Below are 13,123 nucleotides of genomic sequence, written 5' to 3'. Positions count from 1 at the left end.
ATTCAAAACACAGATGCTTGCTTACAAATAAAAAATAGGTCCAGCTCCTTCTTACCTCAAAGCTCTTATCACTCCTCACACTACGACGCGCTCCCTCAGATCTACTAGTTCTGCTCGACTGATCCCACCGTCTCTCAGTGTAAGAGGTATGTATACATGGCACAGAGGTGGTGAAATGTATTTCCCCTAGATGTCCGAACAGCTGAGTCACTGGCTATCGTCAAATGACGGGTGAAGACCTACTTCTTCCTGAAACACTTCAACTAGCACTGTGACCTTGTGAACCAGTGTTGATATTTTCATCGAGTACTTTTGTTCATCACACTGAATAAAGACGTCTGCCAAAAGCCTTAAATGTAAATGTTATATGAGTTTCACCATATTCAAACATCCAGAAATATTAAATTAAAAAACGGCATCCAAACGAATACATTAAATATACAAATGCTGAAATATTTATGATGCAATAAACAATTAAAGATTCCATCCTGGAAAAACTTTGAATTCAATACGGTCCTGAAAACGTCTGCCACTGTATCTGTATTTTGATTTATTTCTCTGAAAGATTTCTTATTTTCGTCCATTGACAGAATGCATTAAAGCCTCACTCTATATTTCATCTGGTGAAGACAGGTTTAACATTTGCTCCTACTTATTATAGATAATCTGTAGTGTCACGTCAGACAGACAAACATAATAATAGGGATCTTGCTACAGTGAAGCCCCATAAACCCACCCCAATTTATATCGATTGGCTTAAAAGCTTCGGATGTGTGGCCTGTTTTTGGGTTTTTCACTAAGAGTGTCAATCTCAGAGATGTGACACAAAACTATAAGACTGGAAGGGAAAGTGAAGGTCAGAATCCAGATCCTGTCACTTACTCAGCAGAGGCAGACTGTGTAAATTTATTTTCTTGTTTATTTTTCCACTGAGAGACGAGAATCCCACCGAGACAGATTTTGTCTCACAAAGGAGAGTCGTATAGTCGTAATTCTGGATGTTAAAATATTTTGATAATGTTTTGAATTCTGATCATATTCCACAGTGATGGTGAGGAAATTTAAAATGTTTATAAATGTTGATTATTTTTCACAAAGAGCTGGAGATCTGGTGTCAGTAGGAGGAGTGGACATTGTGGACACAAGAAGGTGGAGTGAACAAGAAGACATTGTTTTAATTTATTAGAGTTTAAATTGTTTTGAATTTGTTTTCAAAAATGCTGAACCTTTAAATGATTTGAATCAATTGAATCGATTCGTGTAAACGATTCATTTAAATTTGTTGAAAATTTTGAACATGACTCATCAAACTCAAATTATTGAATCAACTGATTCACTAAGTTTTTGATTCAGTTTTGACTTTTGGTGCAAGAGTATGCAAATCCTACTTATGACTAAACTGATTCACTGACTTAAGGGACTCTGATTCATTTCTGCATTGAACATGTAAAGGAAAAAAAATGAAGGAAAGTTGTCAATTTAAACACAGAGCCTCACTTGCATGAGAAATGATTCACTGCCTCACTAAGACTCAGAGAACAAATTCTGCACAAGCGGTAAAAAATACAACTCGCACAATCAACAAATGTTTATAATCACAGACATAGACATAATAAAAACATATACCTCTCTATTTGATCATGAATATTAATTATAGGTTTAAAGTATCCTTCGAACCTAAATAGTAAAGTGCTTGTGTTTGTCCTTTAACTGGGATATAGACACTTTTGCAAAAAGCTTATTATCTTTTAGGCTCCCACACTGTGACACTATTAGGCAGACACTCGATGCAGAATTGATTTCGAGAATTTGTTTCAAGTTTATATTTCTTTCATCACTTCATCATTTGTGGCCATATCAAACTCACATGGTGCTACTAGTGTAACCATGGCAACTGGCAAAGGAAAGAACCTTTACATAGAAGAAATATTCGGGAAGCTTGTTGTTGTGAAACAATTTTGGAAAGGATGTGATCAAAACAAGTGCATCACTTGAATGCTCCTGTGGAAAAAAGACAAATGTGGCAGATAATAATCTGCTTCAAAAAAAGAATTGTATAGTAATATGTGAAAAATACATTTAAATTTAAAAAGAAGCTTCATTAGCTCATCAGATTTTTGTCTCATTCCTGTTTCTGAAGCCTTCTTGCAATTTGTCCAGAGTGTAAACACACACACACACACACACACACACACACACACACACACACACACACACACACACACACACACACACACACACACTTTTGCATGACAAAAGGCCTCTATCCTCTCCAGCATCGAGGACATAAGGAATTGTAAAATGTTAATGGCAATTCATTTTCTACTTTTTTGGTTTGTTGGTTTGCAATTTTGCTTTTTCTGTTATATACTGTAATTAAAGGGAGAGTGAGAAAGGCTGAAAAGACTGAGACTGAAAAATGTAAACAGAATTAAATCAGGTGAAACTTAATAAAGAAGAAATAACTGCAGAGACAATGAGGTGAAAACAATGAGTTTTGTTTTATTCCTCCAGATATCAAGACCTCGTATTATTTCAGAAGCACTTAATTTCTATCCATTGACTCAGTTTGTTCATCGTGGGTAACCTTCTGAATTGATTCCCGCCTAATGACCGTGTACAGTAGAAACTGCACTATTCGAATTATTTGAAAGCATGCTTACGTAAAAATGTGTCTCAATCGATAAGTATTGCTGATGGGACGTGGTAGCCTAGTGTTTAAGGTGTTGGACTACTAATCGGATGGTTGTGAATTTTAATCCCAGGTCCACCACTGCTGGGCCCCTGAGCAAGGCCCTAAACCCTCATTTGCTCAGTTGTATAAATTGAAATAAAAATGTAAATTGCTCTGGATAAGGGCATCTACTAAATGCTGTAAATGTATGTTGTATAGTAATAGTTGTTATGCTGTAAATCATTCCTTTCTCTCACAATCTAATACAAGAAACATGTGCCTTTACTCATTACTACTTGCTTGTATAGAATTCCATATTTGTTTGTTTATTTATTTATTTATTTATTTATTTATTTATTTATTTATTTATTTATTTATTCTTGAATATATGATTTTCAGAGAAACTATTGTGGAACATTCCAGACTCTCAGAGGTTAAAAGTTACAGACTTTAGTAAGTGCATTTTCATGCCTTCAACAACCTCACAGAACTCCTGGAGCCCATTCAAATCTTCCTCTCTTTTGGCACATTTTCTCAAATTGAATCCTCAGGTTATCTGGTGACATTTTAGGATAAAAGCTTTATTTATTGTTGTCTTACAGTTCAATAGCTGAATACAAATTATGACCCTTTTGTCCCTTTCTATTAGTATGCAGGTCTCTTTCCATGAGATAATATTTCCTTCAGCTCATGTGGGACTTTATGGAACTGCACAAAGATAAAATGACTTATGTGATAAATGTGGTGCAGTATACAAATATCTACAAGATAGTTTAAATGTGCTATTTAAGATAAAGATGCAATGCAGTTTTATCTAATTTGTTTTGTTGTATATACTGTATGTCAGTATATCGTCCAACGACCAGGTGCTCCGTCTCTCTCCAGCTGATGTAAGGAAAACCCTATCCAGGATTAACCGACGCAAGGCTGCGGGTCCCGACGGTATACCAGGCCGGGTACTGAGAGCCTGTGCGGCATAGTTAGCTGACGTCCTTACGGATATCTTTAACACCTCACCGAGCCAGGTAGTCGTCCCCACATGTCTCAAGTCCCCGACCATCATACCGGCTCCAAAGAAAGCACCTGTGTCCTGTTTGAATGACTACCGTCCCATAGCACTGACTCCAATCATGATGAAGTGCTTTGAGAGGCTAGTCATGAAAAATATAACAACCAGTCTCCCCAACACCCTCGATCCGCTACAGTTTGCATATAGCCAGAACTGATCCACAGACGATGCAAAGATCATCAGCGCCCCTCTCCCCTCGATCGAGGACATCATCATGAAGCAGTGCCTCAGCAGGGCCAACAGTATGGTGGGGGGTCAACACCAATCCCTCCAACAACATCTCCTACCATCAGGAAGAAGGTACAGGAGCATCAGTGCCCACTCTGCTAGACTGTGGAACAGTTTCTTCTCCCAAGCTGTGAGAGCCCTGAACTCAAACCTCTACTGCCACCCCTGAAAATATACAGGCCTCCTGTGACGTGACCCACCTAACCGCCACCAGCCGCACTCTCCACAGCATTAGCACACTGGCACATCAAAACTAAAAACGGTGTACTAAACCCACAGACAATGCACATGTTTGCATGCTCGTGTTGCACATTACATCTTGCACTAGTCCGCTACCAGCTGCTTGACTTGTTTCTTGAAATGTTGCACATGTACAATATCAAGGAAGCATTGTAGAGTTTACATAAATGTATTTATATTTATTTCTTAAGTGTATTTTTTTGTACTGATGGTATAGTCTGTACCTACCCCCTGCTTCGTTGTTTAATGTTTTTTGTTTTGCGTTTAATGTCTGTATGTGTGTTGCACCGTTTGACCTGTGAGACACGACATCTCGTTCCACTGCATGTCTCAACATGTAGCGAAATGACAAATAAAGAAACTTGAACTTGAACTTGAAATTTGTTTCATCCACCATCAGAGCTTGGTTCTTCCACATAAGCAAAGCTGTATGCTTGAGTGCATGAAGTGTCCAACAATAATGCGGAATAAGTGTATCATACGGGTGTAGTGAATATCTTCATGTTGACATTGTCAGCCTGAACACATGGCTCACACTGTTTATACTACAATGGCACAGAATAATATGTGATTTGGACTCACCTTATGTCACTTTTAATTTCATTCTAGTAAATGCTGCCTTGAGTCAGCTTACAATTTTTATGCACGAAGACTCTGAATCAATTCAGACTAATTCAACTCAATATGGTTGCAATTCAAAAGCAACCATATCTCTTGTAGTTTTTTATAAATTTTCAGTCACTATTTATTTGTACTGATGGATTTTATCTGAACTGACTTTAGATTCCTGTAAAGTGTAATAAAAACCTGTGCCATGAGGTGATGTACAAATAGAAATATTATTCTTATTATAATAATAACATAACCTTTAATTCCCTCAGGCTGATGGATATAAAAAATCTCCAAGTGCAGGCAGGTGCAGATGCTGAGAAAATGTCGGCTTCACTTTGACGGTCCTCTCATCGCCTGCCTGTCACACTTGCATAAACAGCTCCTCTAATAGCACAAGTGTGAACCAGGCTGAGATGTGCTTCTCTGAGAATAATAGAAACATCATGACCATCTCGTAATCTCGCCAGCTCGTCAGTCTAGGAAAAGGGATGAGTGAAATCACATGACGAGGAACGTCCGAGTGATGAAGAGAAGGTGGCGATATTCTGCCTTCTTTTTTTTTTTGTATTAAGGCGGGCTGTGTCGCTCTCACCTCCCCCTGTTCTCGAAGGTACTAACTTGGAACAGCATAATATGGACCTGTTATTCTCTGGTGAGATGTGACACATACACACTTTACACTCACAAGAAAGTCCACAGTCTGCATTGTGTATTCCCAAGACAGTATTAGAACTGGTGTCTTGCATCATTAGATTTAAAAAGGAAATAAATAAATACACATACCACAAACATTTTAGGTTGCACTCATTAAGGAGGTGCTTGTTTACTGGCTCAAAAACTGAGAACATAATCAAGCCCAGAAATAATACAGCATTATAGCTCTGGGACTGCAAATAACAAGAGTATGATTTTACATGTTTCATATTTTACAATTGCTGACATTTCTAAGAACTCATTTTCAGTTACCACATATTTCATATACAGTATGTGATTAATCTAAGCCTTTTTTATTATTATTATTTATTTATCTAGTGGAACGCATACAACACCCCACCCAAAATGTCTTTTATACGGTAGTATTGAGAAATGACTTTACACTTTTGAGTCTGGTAAATAAAGTGAGAATTGTGACGAGCATCTAGAGGAAACACATACACCAGCAAAAGTGTAGAAACAAATGAATGCAGAAATAAAATCTTCAAACTATTTTAAAGTTAATACAAGACAACATGCTTCAGGTGAAATATACAAGCAAAGATTTAATATTTGAGCACATGCTTTTACCCAAAGGGTACACAAACTTTTGCACATGACATGGAAAATTACAGAGCAGAACAATATTAACACCTGATTTTAAAACTGAAACATTGCTGATGGATTAAATTCAAGCTTCTTGTTACACATACTGTACATGTCAGATCGTCTGCTGTTCTTTAATTCATCCAAATAAAGATCTGACCTCAACTTAAGACACCAACTGCTTCAACATCTTGAATGTCCGCCACATTCCACAGGGACATGACATTTCCCAGAAGTCCCTTACTCTGCTGATTCGGGATCAGTGTAGCTCATGTATATTGTATTCAGAGTTTTGGATAACTGATCTCAGACTAGGCTGATAATGAGCAAACTTTTCTACCATTTGTTCCCCCGTATGCCCTGGACATCAGAAACCGTGTGCCACCAGCACCCTGCCAAGTCATACAACACGCTGCTGTTGACATTCATTACTTATTGATGTCCTGAGGATTTTAATTGCGTCTGGGGAGCTTTTCGCTTCTGTGCTCTCAGCAGCTAGCCATTCACCAATCAGCTCCTGCTGGGTATTGTTGGTTGGTTGTGCCCTTTTTCGTCATTCAAACCGAAGTTTATTTCACGTGGTATTTACAACCTCCGAGTGGATGGCACCAGTGGAGTAGATGCTCTGAAGAAACAGTGTCTCTACATTGTGTAGTTCAACTAAATTTCCTTTAGCAAGTCAGCTTTAAATAATTTCACACTTCATGCAGGTAACCCTTCCACTTCAGCATTGTGATTTGATCACCTTTTTAAAATTTGGACTAAATAGAACAAGGTCCAAATGCTAATATTCTAGCATGAATCTTTGAATTAGTGTACTGTTTCTTCTTGTTTGCTTACCTAAAACAAAACATTTGTCTAGTTTAGCTGGAAAGAAAAAGTACCAAGATACATTTCTATATTCTTGAAAAGTTGATGTTTCACTTGAGCTTATGCTCCATCCAGCAAATATTAGCATTATTTAAATATTAGCCATGTTTAAGTATTTACAGCTACAGGTATTATGTGCTACTTTGTTATTTTGTGTACTATACTAGCTTGTAAACTATCCAGCTAGTCATGTATAAATGCTAGTGTTGAAATGTTGTTTCCAATAAAGATAACAAAGCTAAAGTCCTTCGGACTGAGATTTGAGAACTTCAGAGTGTTGGAAATGCTTATTTTAAATGAGCATACATCATTTAGCAAACCTTAGCTTAGTTTGGATAGCTAGCATTTGTTTAAGTAATCAGCTAATAATGCAATGCTCACTGTGGGAAAGTAAGGAAAACTACAAACTGAGAAATGAACTCCCCTCGAAGGCTAACACAGACGCTTGCTCTACAGTATGAAGCATTGTAGCTGCTCATTATAAAGTCGCTAACAGGATGGAAAATCACAAGACAGCTAGATAACAGCAATAGCAAAATATAAACAAAAAATGCTACTGAGCAACAAGTCTTTATTACCTCTTTATTACTCAAATAATGTGGGTTTGTCTAATTGATTGATTGATGAAATAGATGGTTTTCTTAAATCTACATAAGTCTATTGTTTTAGAATCTTTATCATATAATCTGCCACAGAGAAAACACAGTACTGTGCAGTCTGTTTTACAACTCAGGAAAGATTTTAATGTGATCATTTGATACAGTGTGAGAAGAACTAATCTAAAAAGTGCTGAAATCACTGTCTAAAAGTAGCTCAATTTCTTCCAAACAGCTTCACCCTGCATCCATAAAGAAGTTGTTTAAGCTGAAGGAAGTAGATTGTGTTGTTAATGAAACCACTATGTGTGTATGTGTGTTGGAAAGAAGGCAGAGTAATTTAATCTTCCAATATGGGAAGTGTGTTTACACTACACGTCTTATAAAATAACCTCATTCTCTTTGGCCATTGCGAGGAAAACACATTTCAGACTTAATGGGTCCCACAGGCTAGCTGCCCATAATATTATGAATGAGCTGACAAAAGCATTTGGGTTTCTTCAAAGATAAACAGCTTTAAACTTTCCAGACTGATTAACCGTAATTTTATTCAGGTCTTTTTTTTTTCCAAATGCAGTTTCATTTATTTGTATTTTTGGAGCCATAGTTATGTGGTGTTTCTATTGGTCCCTGTTAGATTACACTGTTCTATTTTATCATTGGAACTTGGAGACCATGTAGTTTAGAAAAATCACATTGTTCTTACCCAAGCATGTATTGTTAGAATTGATAGAACATGAAAAAAAATAAATAAATTAATTAATGATCAACCTGCTATAAGTTGCTGTTTTCATTTAAGTTCTTCAACATAGGACTCTAAAGATATTCTTACTGATATTAGGGAACTAGCAATGCTAGGTAATGGTAAATAATGTAAAATAAGATACTTGTAAAACAAGCAATTCTCTAACCAGAAAACAGGTTTGAATTTCTAATAAATATGTCAATATTCAAGCATGAAATAAATTCAAGCATAGATCCCGAGTTCTAGTTTTTTTTATTTGACTCTAATGTTTCCTTAGCTAAAAAATGGCATGCAGGGAATATGACAAATTAAACACACTTTAAAAAAATCATATAACTAAGAATTTTCACAATTTTTGACAATCCATGTTCCACTTTTAAAGGACTGTTAGAACTTTTGAAAATATTTGTTATTAAAATAAAATACGATTAAAAATGAAAATAAAACTAAATATTATTTGAAAAAAGTAGTATTAAAATCAAATAAACAATTATAATACAATATAATTTTTTAATCATTTATTTTATATAACATATAAAAGCTAAACAATAAACAAACAAATAAATAAATATCTAAGTTCCAGACTATTATATTTTTCATACTTTTATTCCACATGTAGAAAGCTTCTTACTTTCCTTGACTATGAACAATATGCACTGTATGGTGTTTTTGTTGATTTTGTTCAACATATTTAAATCACCAGAAGCCATTAGTCCAGTCTACACATATAATGATATATTTTATCTATCAAAATATGCTTTACTTTCATAAAAAGTTTTGAGTTTTGAGTGCATAATTTAATGCTCTTTAAATAGAAAATGAAAGAAAATATTCCCCTAAATTGAAGGACAGTAATTACTCATCACAAATGGATAACTTTTTTTAATATATCAGTTTGTTTGTACTCTTAAAGTCACTGAATAGAGGGAGAACAAAGAGGGAAGAAAGTATGAAAAAAAAAATCACAAAAAGAAGATAACTGTAATTAAACAAGAAAAGAAGTGCAATAAAATAAGGAGGAAATGTTTTGAGAGCAATTCCTTTCTATCTTTACAGTCAATGGTGGTTATTTAATCTATTCTGTATTACAAGTGTTGACATCAGCTGGATCAATGGTGCTACAACAGACAAGGTCACCAGTCTGACCTGGTTTTATGACTCTTCAATTTCTCACCCAGTCTCTGCACACCTGAGAAGACTAACAAACAGTCCTCATGTACAGCAATCAATATTTTACAAAGAACATAATGCTTCCTTGGGTTGATTGCAGAGAGTTTAATTATCTGTTGTCCTTGTTCAGAAGATGGTGCTGGGACATAATGATAGTTACAGAAAAACAATTTTATGTTGCTTGTGTTGTATTACATAATGTAAAAAAATATAGGCTGACTTTAAACCGTGAGTCATTACATAAACTGTTTGGTTTCTTATCTCAGCTGAAAAAAAGACTGGATTTTTTCCAATAGCATGAGATCAGGTATAGAGAATAAAACATTCTGAGGGATGCTGTTTTATGAAAATTATCAAAGATGGAGTGGTGTGATGACCTGTTTAATTGTCTCTATTAATTTTTACTAATTCTACCTTGGCATTGATTGTTTCACTATAACAGCATGTCCTGAAGTGTGACACGTTCTTCTTCTTCTTCTTCTTCTTCTTCTTCTTCTTCTTCTTCTTCTTCTTCTTCTTCTTCTTCTTCTTCTCTTAATAAATTAACTGACTAAATACGTTCCCTTTCTGAAAGAACTTGCATTGAAGCAATTTATTTTTTCTTTGTCTCTGGCACTGTAGACTCCTCCCAAAAATGTATGTTTTTGTATTGAGTAGAAGAGGAGAGTATTCGTTTCATTTTCTTTTACAATGTTTTATATGTCACATTTTCTATTAAATAGTCGCATATTTTCTCCTTGTTTGTTTTTGCTGCGAAACTAATTACTGTTAAAAGTCATATGCTAATAAGATCCTATTTTAAAGGAGTCTTCAAAGGTTTCCATTTCTGTACTAGGCCTCAGTCTGTTAGGAGGAAAGTGCAAGAGACTTAATTTTATACACGCACAGTTAACTATGGAGCAACAACAGAGAACTGGACCTAGGGGAGACCAGACAATTATGGAAGGCTGATGCACTGCTCCAGATACACTTTTATGGCTTGCTTTTTATCCCTGGCTATTCGTCATTGTAAAGTAACCACAGCTGCAGGCAGGCTTATAGAGGAAATTAGAGCATTGTCATCTTTTCTTTAAATGTCTTAATTATTTGCCAGTGCAATTAGTTACTTCTCAGAAGTGTTTGGTCAGAAATTGTTCATTCATTTATTTTCTATAAAAGCAGACTTGTGTTAATTATTTATACTTTAGTACTGAAACTGTGCCTTATATCCCACTATACCACTGTATGACTGCATGCTTTGTCTGGGTAGGGGTTTACAATTGTAGCCTAAAAATTGTTTTGCATATTTATGGCATTTGTCAGACACCGTTATCTAGAATGACTTGCATTTTATATATAATGTTAAGGACCTTGCTTCTGGGCACAGCAGTGGCAGTTTGGTGGACCTGTTATCTGACCTCACAATCTTCAGCAGTCCAACACCTTAACCACTAGGCTATCACATGACACAAGTTATATATGTTTAAACAGTCTTTTTATGCATGACAATAAACTAGAAACTTGAAACTTGATTTGCTAGCAGATTCATTTACAAATTGCAGATGTACACTGATTAGCCATAACATTAAACCAATGAGAAGTGAAAGGAATAACACTGATTATATAGTTAAAATGTTACCTGACAAGAAGTGGGACATTAGCAGCAAAGTTGATGTTTGGAAGCAGGAAAAATGAGCAGGCGAAAGGATCTAAGTGGTCTCAGCCTCAGACGTCATGCCCACAAACTGTGTGATGTGTACAGCACACAAAACTGGTAACATTTCAAGAGTTTCGAAGGTCATCTGATTTCTGGATTCTACAGGATTTACAGGAGACTTATGTGTCACAGCTTTTTTCAACGGTCCCCCTGGAAACAAAGCCGTTGTGACACTCTTCGTCCCTTATGGAAGAAGGAAGCTTTCCTGATTCCAACTGTGATAATGAGCACTTATGAGGATCAGCTAAATGCTGTTTTTTTAAAATGATGTGAAGTTCATGGTACAGACCCATTAATCTGGACGTCTTTCTAAAACGAACCATCTAAGATATCTCTAATGGCTATTTCTGTAAAAACATCGACTTTACATTTTCATGCCCTAAACAGGACGATATACGAGATAAACTGTGATCCATTGCTTTACATGTCAGTCAGACGCCCTCTTGAGTGATCCTTGGCCAATAAAATGTTTTATGGAGTCAGTCCGAAGTTCTGGCAACTTGAGACTAAGATCTGTGATGGCTAGATGGCTGGATTAGGAGATATTCCAGAAATCAGGATATGATACCATATACAGTACTTATTGGATAAGTTTACTCACAGTAAACAGATAACCTTAACTTTCAGTTCCAAATACAGAGCTGACTTTCAGGGTATCTACAGCAAGTAGCCATTGCAACTTGGATAGCTTCAGAGCAGGTTTAGGGTCCAGGATTAGTTTGTTTCCGAAAGCTGATGGAGCATGGTGTGCCATTTTGAAGAACATCCACTAGAAATCTTTTTTGCTGTGAGATGGTGATAAGCCCAAATATAGACGTGTTTTAATATCAAGATAAATATATGCTGGAATGTTATCGTTTTTGTAACCTTTATCAAACGTTTCGTCTCAAGCGTGACACAACACGGTTTAGCGTAATACCAAACACATTTTATGCATTGCATTTAGTTTTTTTTCCATGGGGAATTTTCTGAATGCTGTAACGTGGGCGATAAAAAGCGTGTGAGAAAGGTAAATGTGTGTAGGGCCGTTTGTACATTAGGCCTTGCACTCAAACAATTCCTACACACTTACATGGACATAAACCTGTCAGACGAGCCCCACAGAGTGGTGAGTTTGTCCATTTTATGATATTCTATGAGAAATCATTTTGGTCGCATATAGATCCATCTATCCATCTGTACACAGATAAAATAACTCATTAGGGATGAATATGAAATGTAATTTTGAACTGTATCATTTTTATAAAGTCTATCAGAATTTATAGATTCCGGTAAAGCTGCTTTGCAACAATGTCCATTGTTAAAGAATAAAAATTGAATTCCTATTAAAGCTCCTTCAGCCCATGAAGGTGACTATGTTCATTGGAAATCATTCCATAGCAGGGTTTAAGGAATTAAATGTCACTCATTACAGGTCTCCACTAACTAGGTAATATCCTTCCTCATCACCAGCATGGAAACAAAATGGCTAGGGTCTGTAATGGCAGAATATTTTAGGAGTCCATGCGGTGCTGTAAATTCCCACAGGGTATGGTTTGTCTATTCTAAAATATAGTTAAATAAATTAAGGTTCAGTTTAAATTCTGTTATAGAAAAATATCTGCAGTGTATCAATTCATTAAATATAGAAATTAATTTTACCAAATCCTACTGTTAAAAAACCTTTATATGCAACACTAAAGTGTCTAATTGTCTTTTGGGATTTCTTCTGAAAGGTGTTTTTTTAATTTTAAGGTTCAGTTGAGTGCAAAGCAAAGTGCAAAGTACAACCAACAAGACCTTTGGTGCAAATTCGACTTTATTTCTTTATTAGCAGTAACACAATTTAAGTATAAAATATGAATGATTAAATTACGATTAACTATTACAATATTATATTTTATTAACTATTAATAATAATACATTTAAATTACTCTTAGGTTGT

Source organism: Tachysurus fulvidraco, chromosome 2 (genome assembly GCF_022655615.1).
Source record: "Tachysurus fulvidraco isolate hzauxx_2018 chromosome 2, HZAU_PFXX_2.0, whole genome shotgun sequence".
In the NCBI taxonomy this organism is placed as follows: Eukaryota; Metazoa; Chordata; class Actinopteri; order Siluriformes; family Bagridae; genus Tachysurus; species Tachysurus fulvidraco.
The sequence above is the reverse complement of the archived record's forward strand: the minus strand, read 5'-3'. Positions refer to the sequence as shown.